This window comes from Danio rerio, chromosome 7 (assembly GCF_049306965.1).
Source record: "Danio rerio strain Tuebingen ecotype United States chromosome 7, GRCz12tu, whole genome shotgun sequence".
Taxonomy (NCBI): Eukaryota; Metazoa; Chordata; class Actinopteri; order Cypriniformes; family Danionidae; genus Danio; species Danio rerio.
The window spans coordinates 56,662,852-56,676,996 of record NC_133182.1 but is presented as its reverse complement, the minus strand read 5'-3'; the positions used below and the strand labels follow the sequence as shown (position 1 = coordinate 56,676,996).

At 35.1% G+C, this 14,145-nt stretch overlaps 1 protein-coding gene across 13 annotated transcripts in view; it reads left to right on the top strand.

Annotated features, from left to right (window-relative positions):
• The window catches only part of cbfa2t3 (CBFA2/RUNX1 partner transcriptional co-repressor 3), an 88,145-nt gene that overhangs the window by 27,834 nt on the left and 46,166 nt on the right, over positions 1-14,145 (top strand). For 6 of the 13 annotated variants that reach the window (XR_012382714.1, XR_012382713.1, XM_073907349.1 and 3 more), the window contains exon 1: positions 5,383-6,276. The exons of 6 other annotated variants lie outside the window; for them this stretch is intronic. The gene's annotated coding sequence lies outside the window, so the exon portion shown is untranslated. Of the gene's footprint in view, positions 1-5,382; positions 6,277-8,725; positions 9,750-14,145 lie in introns of those variants that run through there. One more of the 13 variants, XM_073907346.1, reaches the window with a different exon arrangement.

The window sequence follows — 14,145 nt, the reverse complement described above, 5'->3', positions numbered from 1 at the left end:
TCTAACTTGATATCAAAATTAAATCAAATTAACATCTAATATTGGTGTCAACAAACACTCCATTTTATCATTTAATAAATTTTTTATGTCAATGTTAGACGTGAATTTGATGACATTTTAATAATTCCAGATTTCATTACTTCACTCATCATTAAAATGTTTTTTTTTTTTTTTTTCGAATCCAGGGTTGGGTTTCTCCAGGTGCTCTGGATTCCCCCACAGTTCAAAGACATGCGGTACAGGTGAATTGAATAAACTAAATTGGACGTACTGTATTTGGATGTTTCCCAGTACTGGGTTGCAGCTGGAAGGGCATCCGCTTTGTAAAACATATGCTGGATAAGTTGGCGGTTTATTCCACTAGGATAACCCCTGATGAATAAAGGGACTAAGCCAAAGGAAAATTATGGATGAATGAAGGTTATAAATTTATCTATCATATACCATAACCAGCAATGGAGTTATAACATTATGACTGTAAGTTGTGGAGACTTCTAAATTGATTTTTGACGCCAATATTAGATGTGAATTTGATGTCATTTGACATCAAGGTAGTCGGGTTGACATCAAATTAATTTTAGGTGTTTTTTTGACATGTTTTCGATGTTGTTTTAAAATCAATGCGCCTGCTGGGATATTTGAATACTATTCAAGTAATAATACCAAATTTCATTACTTTCATTACTTTCAAATTGAATTTTTTCCCAATCCAATTAGCCTCTTTAATAAAATATGATTTTAAGATTTTAAGGTTCTGAATTAAAAAAAAAAACATTGATATCATAACTATAACCAGCAATGGATTTACATCAATATGATTGTCAGTTGTGGAGATTTCTAAATTGTTTTTAATGTCAATGTTAGATGTGAATTTAATGTCGTTTTGACAATTGACAAAAAATCAATTTGCATTTTTTGGCTGTTTTTTTTTTTTTTTTTTTCGAAATCAATGTGGCCGCTGGGATATTTACATGATATTCAAGTAATAATTCCAAATTTCATTACTTCACCCATCATTAATTTTTTTTTCTTATCCGATTAGCAACTTTTATAAAATATGACTTTAAAAAAAAAAACAATTTTAAGATTTTAGGGTAATAAATAATAATAATAATAATAATAATAATAATAATAATAATATAATGTTAACCATAAACAGCAACGGATTTACATCAATATTACTATAAGTTGTGAAAACTTCTAAACTGGTTTTTTACATTGTTAAATGTGAGTGTGCATTTACTAACGGGAACAAACAATGAACAATACATTTACTACAGTATCTGTTCATGTTAACATTAGTTAATGAAAATACAGTAGTTCATTGTTAGTTCATGTTAACTCATGCTGCAATAACTAATGTTAACAAGCATGGACTTGGATGTTAATAAAGGATTATTAAATGTTCAATTATGATTAATAAATGCTGTACATGTGTTGTTCATGATTAGTTCATGTTAGTAAAAGCATTAACGAATGAACCTTATTGTAAAGTGTTACCAATAATTCTAAGTTGAATTGCTTCAGTGGGCGACACAGTGGCGCAGTAGGTAGTGCTGTCACCTCACAGCAAGAAGGTCGCTGGTTCGAGCCTCGGCTGGGTCAGTTGGCATGTCTGTGTGGAGTTTGCATGTTCTCCCTGCGTTCGCTTGGGTTTCTTCCGGGTGCTCCAGTTTCCCCCACAGTCCAAAGACATGCGGTACAGGTGAATTGGGTAGGCTAAAGCAGGGATGGGTTGCAGCTGGAAGGGCATACTCTGCCTAAAATATGTGCTGGAAAACTTGGTGGTTCATTCCACTGTGGCAACCCCAGATTGTCAAAGGGACGAAGGCAAAAAGAAAATTAATTTATTACTTCATCCATCATTAAAATTGTTTTTTTTTTTTTTTGCTAATCTGATTAGCCATATTCATAAAATATGACACTTTAAACAACTATATTAAGATTTTAGGGTAATGAATTTAAAAAAACTGTTAAGCATAACCAGCAATGAATTTACATCAATATCAGGTTGATTAAGTTGTGGAGACTTCTAAACTTATTTTTGACGACAATGTTAGATGTGAAATTGATGTCATTTTGACATTAAGGTAGTCAATTGAAATCAAATCTATTTGCTTTTTTAGGTGTTTTTTGACATGTTTTTGACATCATTTTGAAATTAGTGTCCCTAAGGGGGTATTTACATGATTTTCAAGTAAAGATTCCAAATTTCATTACTTCACCCATCATTAAATAGTTTTATTTTTTTTCGAATCCAATTAGCCACTTTAATAAAATATAATAGTTTAAGCAATTTTAAGATTGTACAGTAACGAATAAGAAGATAAAAAAAGTTACCATAACCAACAATGGATTTACATCAATATGACTTCTAAGGCCAGTGAGGCAAGTGAAAGGGTGGGAGTAAGAAGAAATGGGGCAGCTGTCTCTGTGTACTTTACACCAGCGGCGCTTTCTCCAACAGCAGAGCACTAACTGTTTGTTTACGTGTCTTTACATCCCTTCATTTGTAAGGGGTGGGGGAAGAAAGGCAGATGTGCGCTTCTCATCAGCTCACCTGCAGTGACACCATCAGATCCTTCCCCTAAAACTGAGTCACAAAGCCAGTGAATGGCTAGCAGGTGCGCTGATGGTTAAACAGTCAAAAAAATGCGTGAATCAACTGAACAAAATGGAGGAAGGGGGGTTGGAGAGAAGTCTGTCATTTTTTTTTAGCAGCAGCTGTATTTACTAGAGCTTTTCCGCCAATACCTCAGTAGGAGGAATTTATTCTGCATTGAATATTCTGCCCAAAAACCACGCGAAAAAAGTCATATTCATGTTCAAATACAGATGAAAATGTCTGTGGAAATGCCATCTCTTATCCATATTCATATTTGGTGCAAGCCACTCTTTCCTTGAATCATTTAAGAACTGATCCATTCAATTCAAGTGCACCATAGGATGCAAAGATATAAACATGAATGATTAATATTCATTATAGTTTATAAGCACCTAATTAGAAGTCTCGGGCACATGTTAATATACCCTGATATATGGACACTTGCTTAATTGTCAAAATGAATACCATTGCATTATATCAGTTGACAAAGTGACAAATTAAGTGACATCTGGAACAAAAAGTTTAACATTAGTACATTTGACATTTTTCAGTTTATATAACTGAAATTGAGATATGCATGAAATATATTCATACTATTGAGTTTGCATCACATGTCCTAAAAAGTAAATCTTTCCTGGTGGTTGGATGCAATATCATTAAAAGCAGCCAGCCTGGTGAAAAGGGTGGTTCTTTTTTCTCAAATAGAGGGCCTTTTTGCAGTTATACGACTGATGTTCTATTTCATTTCAAGAGTTCACACTTTGATATTGCTTGATAATAATAGCATGTTTGACATGCTGTCCCGAGAGAGAACCCTGAGCTCGGAGATAATTGAGCCCAGGGCTCCCGCCTAGTCAATGAGCATGTTAGGGGGTACGAGATCAGGTAGTTCTCGAGAGCTCCCCCTGATAAAGGTGAAAAGGAGGAGATGAGGTGGATAGGAGAATTCTTCAAAAACGATGATGTGTGAGTAATGCTAGTTTATTTAATAACCCCCCGGCTATTTTATCATTAATCAATTCACATGCTCCTCTCAAAATTTGTTTGTAAAACTTCACTTCGAGATTTAAACACTGCATTTGAGTGACATTTTTAACAATATTTTTAGCTGAGTTAGCTATATCAGATGGTCATCATAACCACACTTTTTGATGTACCAATAACATTTCCTAAAGATTTAGAATAAATAAATTTGAAAAAATACTTATATTTTTATACAAGTTAATTACATCATATATCATTATTTTAAAAAATGGAATCTGTTCCATTTGTCAGTAAAAATCTGAACCTTTGTCAGTAAACCCCCCCAACACCCACTGACTACAGAACTAAAAAAGGCATTTAAAAAGTAATTTTGGCCAACTGTTAGCAAGTTCAAGTGTTTATTTTTAAATATATTTTGCTTTACATTCAATGCTATAATTATGGGATGTGTCATCTTGATTGACTTACACCCTCTCTATAGCCTAAGTGAAGTACAGTGAACTTTTTAGGGAGTTTAGGGAGACGTCAGAAGCTTTAAAATCAGCTATCTTTACAAAATGGTGCTGTCTGACATGGACAAAATCTTTTTTTTATGAAATATGTCTACTTTACAATCAGCCCTGCGTATTCTCTGACTCCATCATCATCATGGTAAGATACTAACAGCCATATTTGGGATGTTTTGCTTTCAATTTTCTGCAAGAGAAGTGGTAAGGCATCACTCTTTTTTATTATTATTATTATTTCACAGCAATTCACACAGGATACGCTACTATATTTATTTATTCATTTCCTTTTTGGCTTAGTCCCTTTCTTAATTAGGGGTTGCCACAGCGGAATGAACCACCAAAACATGAACCCCCTTTTATCACGGTTACTACGCCCCTGCACTGCATGACTTTGGACTTGTGGGGGAAACTGGAGCATTACTACCATCAAACCAAAGACCTTCTTGCTGTGAACCTATCATGCTACCCACTGCATCACCATGATGCCCGTATGCTACTATATATAGGCGTAAAGTATATTTTAAACCACAATAAATGCCTTATACAGTACAAGTTTTTTGCATATTGTTTTACCTCAGAAACACAGCTGATACTGTGTTGGCTATGACAAGCGGCTGACAGTTGTATAAATTACTGAAAGTAGGACCATCCATCCACAGTCCATATTTAGACAGAATGTTTAAATGTAGCACATGATCCTCCTGGAAAATGAAATGCTCAGTTTGTAACTATGTTACAAAAACATCATATCTCCCATCTGATTTGAATGCCCTCGAACGGGCTTCGGGCACCAGCTGCCTGGCTGTCAATTGCCTGATGAATGTGAGCGTTTGAGCGCTTCAGTGGCGCGCGCCGACTGATATGGGGAAACAGCGGCCCCTAGCGGCGCGTGCACCAAATGCGCACTAAAACCCGGCGCTGTGGAAGGACCATCAATACTGCTCTCATGAGAATCAATCTGACATTTTTATCAGAGACAGGGACAGTGCTTATGATCCCCTAAGAATTGCAGAAAATTGTGGGCACATCCTAATTATGTTAATAGCAAGTCTATTAAAAATGTGATATGAATTATATTAGGAATCGTCAATATCAGAGGGGGTTATACAGCACAAGGGAGGCAGGCTGTCAGCTTGTGGGTCTGAGAAGCTGTCAGAGAGAAAGAGAGCGAGAGCGAGAGCGAGAGAGAGAGAGAGAGAGAGAGAGAGAGAGAGAGAGAGAGAGAGAGAGAGAGAGAGAGAGAGAGAGAGAGGTTAGAAGCGCAGGAGAACGCTTCTCCTCTCCAGATGGTGTTTTAAACGCAGACAGAAGGGTCATTAGACAACACACCAGCTTCCAACCACTGACAACAACAAAAATAAACCCTAACGCGAGATGGTGCAGAGCGAAACAACGCAGTGTGTGTAACATCAGTTAGCTGGGACACGAATGATGTTTTTAACGGACCGTCTTTTCGTGCGCATTGTGGAGGGAGTTCGCGACGAACAGTTGGAGTATTAACGGAAAGATCTCTGAAACACTCCCAAATCTCAGTCATTTCTGTAGACGAGGACTTCGGGATTTACACGACACACTTCTGCTTGGGGGAAATGGAGCATCAGTGGCAAGATTAAAACATCTTCTATCTTATAGGAGGGATCATCACGGACATATACTGTGGAATACGATATAAAACCATTAAGAGCGCGAGTTATGAACTGGAAGACTTTGCGATTTGTGTATGTGTGTGAGTGATTTGAGAAATCGAAGCGAACTTTTTATCGCCCAGTGCATTTTAATAAGAGATTTGTTAACACGTTTGAGGATTTTGACATCTGAAAGGAACGCAATACCAAAGTCTCACTATACTTTAATACTAAGCCTCCGCTGTGTTCAAGCTTTTTTGTACAATATATTTACGATTTCTTGTAACTAAATTACCTCATTATTTATTACTATAACAAAAAGTCAACATCGCGCGCAGTCCAAAGGATTTCAGAACTCTCTCTCATAGACTCTTTTTGATAAGACGGCATACACCTACTGAAGCTATATGGTTGCTTTTTATCCATTTGGAAAGTTCTTGTCTTTTTCAAAGAGGAACGAGTCCTTATAATTTTCCATTTTTTTTCCTGTTCTTAATTTTCGGGTGGATTAATTTTTGCTGCAAACATACCTGATTGACTTCGACCTTCAAAAGTAAGATATGCCTCTATTTATCTAGTTTAAAAAACTTTGTTCAATATTTAAAACCTAAATAGCTATTTCCTAAACAAATGCTTTTCTATAAATGTCTATGAGAACATGACTTCTGCTTTATTGCATTCGATTATTACATTATCGATACAATGATATACCCTACCTCTTTGTTACATGCTTTAATTTTATATTGCTAGTTTTTACCCGTAAAAATAATAATAAAAAAACATAAACTCACATTTGTTTCGGTTTTGAACTAAATTTGCTAATGCTTTTTATTGGGCTACAACATGAGATATTAAACAAACAAATAAGCCTGGTTTATAGCAAGTCATATAAAAAATCAGGTTTAATGGATTAAAGTTACGAATTTACAATGTTATTAATAAGCAAATTAAGAAATAATTTATAATAAGTCATGACAAAATACTACAACAAATGCTTTCAAGTCAAGCTTTTGTCAGAAAATGGAAAATTAAATTTAAACTTGAGTCAAATTTCTGTAGTTTTTTTACATTTAACTACAATCAAATATTAATAATCCATTGTTATACAGTGCTCAGTATATGAGTATATGAGTATATATATATATATATATATATATATATATATATATATATATATATATATATATGAGTAAATTAATTTTTATGAATTTCTCAGTAATTAAGAGTAATATATATATATATATATATATATATATATATATATATATATATATATATATATATATATATATTGATGCATTTGAATGTATTAAACAGATATATTTATTAACATAGTTTTTTAGTCACAAAACATCTTTAGAAATGGAAAGATAATACATTTAAATTCATGCAAAATATTGTAAATTACAAATTGCAAATTTTTGACAAACTTGTATATATTTTTGTTTTCTTTGATTTTTCATATTTATGAAATTATTTAATATTTTTTCCCTATTGCTACTAATTTTTAAATAATTATTGTAAGCTATTTTGTTAGATTAGCTCCAGATTTGGCGTCAGCCCTTAACAAACTAATGCATATGCACAAATATAATATTGTATAGCTTCCTAGAAAATATTAAATTAAACGAGAGATTTTTAGGGGGTGTGCACATATATGCTGAGCACTGTATATATAATAAATGGAAACAAACTGAAATTACAGCATATTTAATCACATCAGATGGCTTCAATCTCATGAACAAGCATCAGTTTATAGCAGTCATCAGTCTGGCAATCTCTGCACCTGTTCATCTAAAAATGATTAGTCTATATGAGCACAAAAATTAAGATATGATCTGCTGCATTATGATGAATGGTTCACTGCAACCGTGCCAGCACACTGATGGATGAAACCACAATATGCTCTATTGCAACATCACTTGTCTTAACTGTCCTTCAGTCCAGCCCAGTCAGCACCACGCGTTGATGTTACTGCCCAAACCACCACTTTACTCTTCAATTGACCCCAGTAAAGATCAGCTGAATTATGAATGAACAGATGGTAATAGTTCTCCCAACAGCTAAATGTCTAAAGGTGAAACCGCAATGTGGCCACAAACTATCCTTAAACATTACCACCAAATAGCCCTGATAGCTTTTACAGGCAAATATCACTGCTGGAAGCACTAAAGCACCTTCACTAAGAGAAAGACGTTCATTAATCTTTTGGAGCGATTATTCAATTTGCTTTCATGCCATCTTTAGCAGACTTATATAGGAGAGTCAGTTAAGACAGATGGCTCCGAGGAGACGCAGCTTTCATTTGGTGGTGTGTTGTTGATATAGAGAACTTCTGTCATGGGTTTTGTAGCTTCTGTGATGATAAGGGTCACTATTTGAACTTGAAGGGATGGTTCACCCAAAAAAATGAATCATTTACTCATCTTTGACTTGATTCAAACCAGTTTGAGTTTCTTTATTTGGCTGAGCACAAAAGAAAATAGTTTTTTTAAGGGTGTTTGAAACATGTTTGGGTGTTTCCCAGTGTTGGTTTGTGGCTGGAAGGGCATCTGCTGCGTAAAACATATGCTGGATAAGTTGGTGGGTTATTCCACTGTCGCGATCTTTGAATAATTAATTGTCTAAGAGAATTGATATTATGGAAGTTAATGGTTATAGGTTTCCAACATTCTTCAAACTATCTTCTTTTGTATTCAACAGAATAAAAACTCTAAGTAAAGAGTGAATAAATGATGGCAGACCATAACATGTCATTTTTAAGTAAACAATCACTTTAGTGTTTCTTTTATTTCTGTTGAGTTTTCTTTTTTGTTGATTACAAAATAAGATATTTTGAAGAATGTTCAAAATAAAGGGTAGCCATTGTCATGCATAGTTGATCCAAATATACTTTGATTTGTTTCCAACATTCTGGGTGGCATGGTGGCTCAGTGGTTAGCACTGTCATCTCACAGCAAGAAGGTTAATGGTTCGCTTCCCGACTGGGCCAGTTTGCATTTCTGTGTGGAGTTTGCATGTTCTCCCCCTGTCGGGTTTCCTTCGGGTGCTCCAGTTTCTCCTACAGTCCAAAGACATGCACTATAAATGAATTGAATGGACTAAACTGACCATATAGCGTATGTGTGTTAATGCGAGAGTGTTTGGGTGTTTACCAGTACTGGGTTGCAGCTGGAAGGGCATCCGCAGTGTAAACATATGCCGGACGAGTTGGTGGTTCATCCCGCTATGGCGACCCCTGATGAATAAGGGGGCTAAACTGATGGAAAATTAATGAATGAATATTCTGTTGAACACAAAAAGAAAATATATTTTTTAAAGAATGTTGGAAACCTGTATCCATTGACATCTATAATAGGAAAAATAAATACTATGGATGATAATGGTTACAGATTTACAACATTCTTCAAACTATCTTCTTTTATGGTCAACAATTTGACTCCAAGTCAAGAATAAGTAAATAATGCCAGTGTTTTCAAGTAAACAAATTAATATTTCTTTGTTTGTTTTTTTCTGTTGATTATAAAAAGAAGATATTTTGAAGAATGTTTAAAATAAAAGGCAGCAATTGATATCCATAGTACATCCAAACTAACTCTGCAGGCTTTACTTTGAATCTATTTCCAACTTTCTTTGAAATATCTTCCTTCATTCGTTCAGAATAATCAGGGGTCGCCACAGCGGAATGAACCGCCAACTTGTCCAGATTATGTTTTACACAGCAAATGCACTTCCAGCTGCAACCCATCACTGGGAAACACCCATACACTCTCATTCACACACATTTAGCTTATTGACCTATAGCGCATGTCATTGAGCTGTAGGGGAAACCGGAGCACCCGGAGGAAACCCACACAAATGCGGGGAGAACATGCAATCTCCACATAGAAACGCCAACTGACCCTGACGAGGCTCAAACCAGCGACCTTCTTGCTGTGAGGCAACATCGCTACCCACTGTGCCACCGTGTTGCCCAAATAGCTTACTTTGTGAATGAAAATCAAACTGGTTTAGAACAAGAGGAGGGTGAGTATGATTATTGGTGAATTGTTTAGGGGGTTAATTATTTTTTCTATATATATATATATATATATATATATATATATATATATATATATATATATATATATATATATATATATATATATATAATTAAAACATTTTACACATACATTAGCCTTTCTGATATCATATTTTTTACACAGCGGTTGCCCTTCCAGCTGTAACCCAGAACTGGAAAACATCCAAACACACTCATACACTGAGGCCAATTTAGTTTGTTCAATTAACCCAGAGGAAACCCACATGAACATGGGAAGAACATGCAAGCTCCACACTGTTTGCCAGCGGGGACTCAAACCAGTAACCTTCTTGCTGTGAAATGACAGTGCTAACCACTGAGCCATCATGTTGCCAGCCTATTTATTAAAATCTTAACATTGAATGGTAAAAAATCTTAATATTCTAATGATTTTTATTATAAAAGGGAAAAAAATCTATAATTTTGACTCATATTATGTATTTTAGTGTATTTTTGTTGCATATCAATGTAGAAATATACCCATGCAACATGAGATCCAGGTCCACGGCCACCAATTCTAAATCAAATAAGATATTTTAAAATTAAACTTGATGATTTACTCTCACAAAAAAAAGGTGTAATGCAAACTGTCAGTTCAACACCCAGCACTGATCTGCAGTGAGAATTCACCAGTGCTTACACTTACATGATGCAGTTAGAGTTTGCCATGTGGAGGGTGTCATCTTTTGGTGGTCGTGGCATATACGTTAGATTTTGCTATTATCTAGGAGAACGCTTCCAGGTTGGGAGAGTGTGTCCTTGTGGAAGTGCTCTGCAATGGGAGCAGGGACATGGTGTGCGCTGGAGGTAATTATTGTAATTTGAGTGCGGGTGCAGGTGAAGTTTGCCGTCTCGTAATTAACGAGAGGAGCAGATGGCGGTGGGCGGGAGACGGGTGCAGGCAGACGGCCGGCAAAGCAGCAGGGGGAGGGAAGGAGAGAGAATGAGGGAACTAGGGGGTGGGTCAGCCACTGATCAGTAAGCACAGGCACCTGATCGGCCAGGTAGACTGGTGGTTGTCACCTGCACATTAGGCATGGGACGATAACTGGTGTCCTGACACTTTATCCTACCCATCAGATTATGCTACTGACACTGTATTTAAATGGTATTAAGGTAATATTACAGCTTCATATCACACTACTCCACAGTAAAATTTAAACTGGTTGCAAAATCTGATAGGTAAGCATATTGCATCATCAAATTGTGCTACCTACTTTTTGAATGGGAGGTAGGACAATCTGACAAGGTTGGACAAATCGACAGAACACTGAGTTTAACAACCGTTTGTAAATGTAAAAAAAAAAAAAATTGTAAAAGTCAGGCTAAAATTTTCTGTTAAACTGTTCTTATGGTATTTGTGTTTTTTACAAGTACTTAATTTCGTTTTTTAGGGCAACAGTATCTCTAGCAGAAAGGCACCCGTCAAATCAAAAGCTACTGGTCAGGCCATGATTCAGGAAACATTGGAAAAACAAATCACTTATACACCAACATCCAAGCATGCCTTGGACCTTAATAGTGCAGTTGCTTACTTAAATCTAAATTAAAAGAAATATCTTTAAAGATGCCTTGTTTTTAAAACTAATGAAGACAGCAGAAGTCAATAATTTGTTTTAATTATTTAGCCTGACATGTTTACTGGTCAAAAATACTTTAAATGTTTCTTGAAATAAAATATATTGTGTTCAAAGTGGGTGGAAAGTTGCTGTTTTTTTCCCAGACATATAAAAAGAATACAATTTAGAGCAGCAATCATAACACTGTAAAACCGTGATACTTTTTTCCAAGGTTATCATACCGTCAGAATCTTATACCCATGCCTACTGTGGAGAAAGGCACAAGGCAGCACTCCACTTGAAATGCTGTTGTGTGCATGCTAACCTATTTTGACAGAATGTTAAAATTTGATACTTTCTCAATTCTTTTTGCATCATATTGGAATATTTTCTTACACCAAAGGAATCAATTCTTAATTATAAATGTGATGTACAAACAAAATAGGGATGGAAACGCAAAACTTCCACTTCCCATGCAAAAGTTGGGATTCATAAAAAAACAAGCTTGATGGGAGAAGGTGCTCAGCTGTAAGTAAACTCTAAGTAAGCATATTAAACTTAAATATTGACTTAATTGAACCACTTTAAATCATTGTACATTTATTCTTCTATGAATCATTTATTTAAACGAGGACATTCATGTTTTAAAACATTGTAAATTTAACATATATAGAAATTAACTTTAGGCATAATTGGTAATAAAACCATTTATCTTAGGAGAGATCAATAAATTAGATGCGAACCTGAGAAAGTGAACCTCAAAACACACTTAAAAATAATTCAATAAACACTAAATACTGCCACAATGGCACTACTATACTATGTAGAGTCAGTAAAGACCATAAATATAAATTTTTTATCATTTGTAGCATGCAGTGGCTTGTGCATTGGTGACATAAAATGTTTTGCTTCTTTAAAATATTTATTATTGTTATTGTTAGAATCTTGTATATTGTGTTAATGGACATATTAAAATTGAAACAGATCATTTTTGTACATTTAGACTCCTTTTTAAGACTTTTCTTGTAGTATATACATAAACATACAGTAAATGCCTGTTAATATTTGTATAACGCTGTTTTGAACAGTAAACTTTCTTCCATCTATAGGTATAATAGTATCTAGTAAGAGTTGTCAGATAACACACAGACCGTCATTCCTAGAATACATTAATGCAATTGTCCAGTCACATGAGTCCAGAGCAGGTGGGGAGGACCGCAGGCTACAGAACGGAGGTGTTTCGAACCTGTTTTGTTTATTTTTCAATGTCTATAGGAGAGCTCATTGGTCAATTATCTTCATTAGTTGCCAGAGAGAGCACTTATGTCCTGGTGTGAGCAAATGAATATCAGTTAGCATAATATAGGATGTATTCCCTTTCTTTGCATAGTTGCAGGTATTGAGAGAGAGGAGAGAGAGAGAGAGAGAGAGAGAGGAGAGGTTGAATAATACTTTAATTTATCAATTGCTTACATTGCCAATTAAAAAAACATCTCAGATATATTCAAAAACATACAAAATTTAAAAATTTAACACCAAGAGATCATCATGTACAACACATAGAGCCTCATTAATACACCAGCATTCATGGAACCCAGCTACATTATTTGTTAAGTTGTAATACGCAAATTCAATTTTTATTCTCGCTGTCACCAAATACAGAAACATTACTTCAGGATCAGTTGCCATCAAACCCATACCTTTATTTTTCCTAGTTTTCCATATTGCTAATTTTGCTGTACCTAATAAATAATTCAATAAACATACTTTCCTTCTTTTTATAAACCTATATTTCAATCCACCTATAAATAGTTTATCTGAGAAATCTTCTTCAAACCTCTGAAACCATATTCTAAGTAATTCAAACAAATTACCTAGTCTTTTACATTTTAAAAACAAGTGCTCTAAATCTTCTCCCTCGTCACAAAACCAACACTGCCCACCCACTGCTGGATTTAGGTGTGCCACATGTCTGTTCGTAGCTATGGCTCCATGAATAATCCTCCACTGTAGATCAGCAGTTCGTTTTTCTACAGGGAGTTTATACAAGGTCCTCCACCTGTCTCTTACAAGGAAATCTGGACCCAACAATCCTCTCCATTTTGAAACTTTTTGTCTCCTTAGTGACTTTTGGTGTACTACTTTCACTGTTGCATAGTATAGTGCTTTTTTTGAAGTATTATCTAGATTATGGAGTTGAGGAGTCTCCAAATTTAATATTGAGTCCGTGGTTTCTTCTTGATTCTCATCACAAATTTGCAAAGAAATGCCAATCCTTGGAAAATCTTTAGTGTCACTCCAGTCTGATAACTTTTCACTTGTTATGATTTTTCCATAAAAGTTTTGTAATGCCGCAGTAATTTCTGTTAAAAATTGTCCCGCAAGTCTTTTTGATTTTAAACCAGTCACTTCCATAATGGTTTCCACAGATTTCCATGTCTTATTATTCATTAGGTGTCCCAGCTTCACAATCCCCTTCTTTAGCATACAAACTTGTACACTTACTGAGGATAAAAGTCTAGTTTGAATCATGCTATTAAAAAACAAAGGTTCTTCAGGAGCCCAGTGTATGAAATTGTCTTTGTCTCTTTCCACCTTTAAAACATTACGCCACACACAAAACATCTTCTGATAAAAACTTGAAATTGCAGACAAATCCATATCTTCCAATCTCATTAAAAACAGGTGTTTATCTAATCCAAGTCCACCTGCCCTTTGTAAAATGGCACATGTTGTGGGTGTCCATAACAACTCTTTGTGATAAAGAAATCTTTTTACTGCT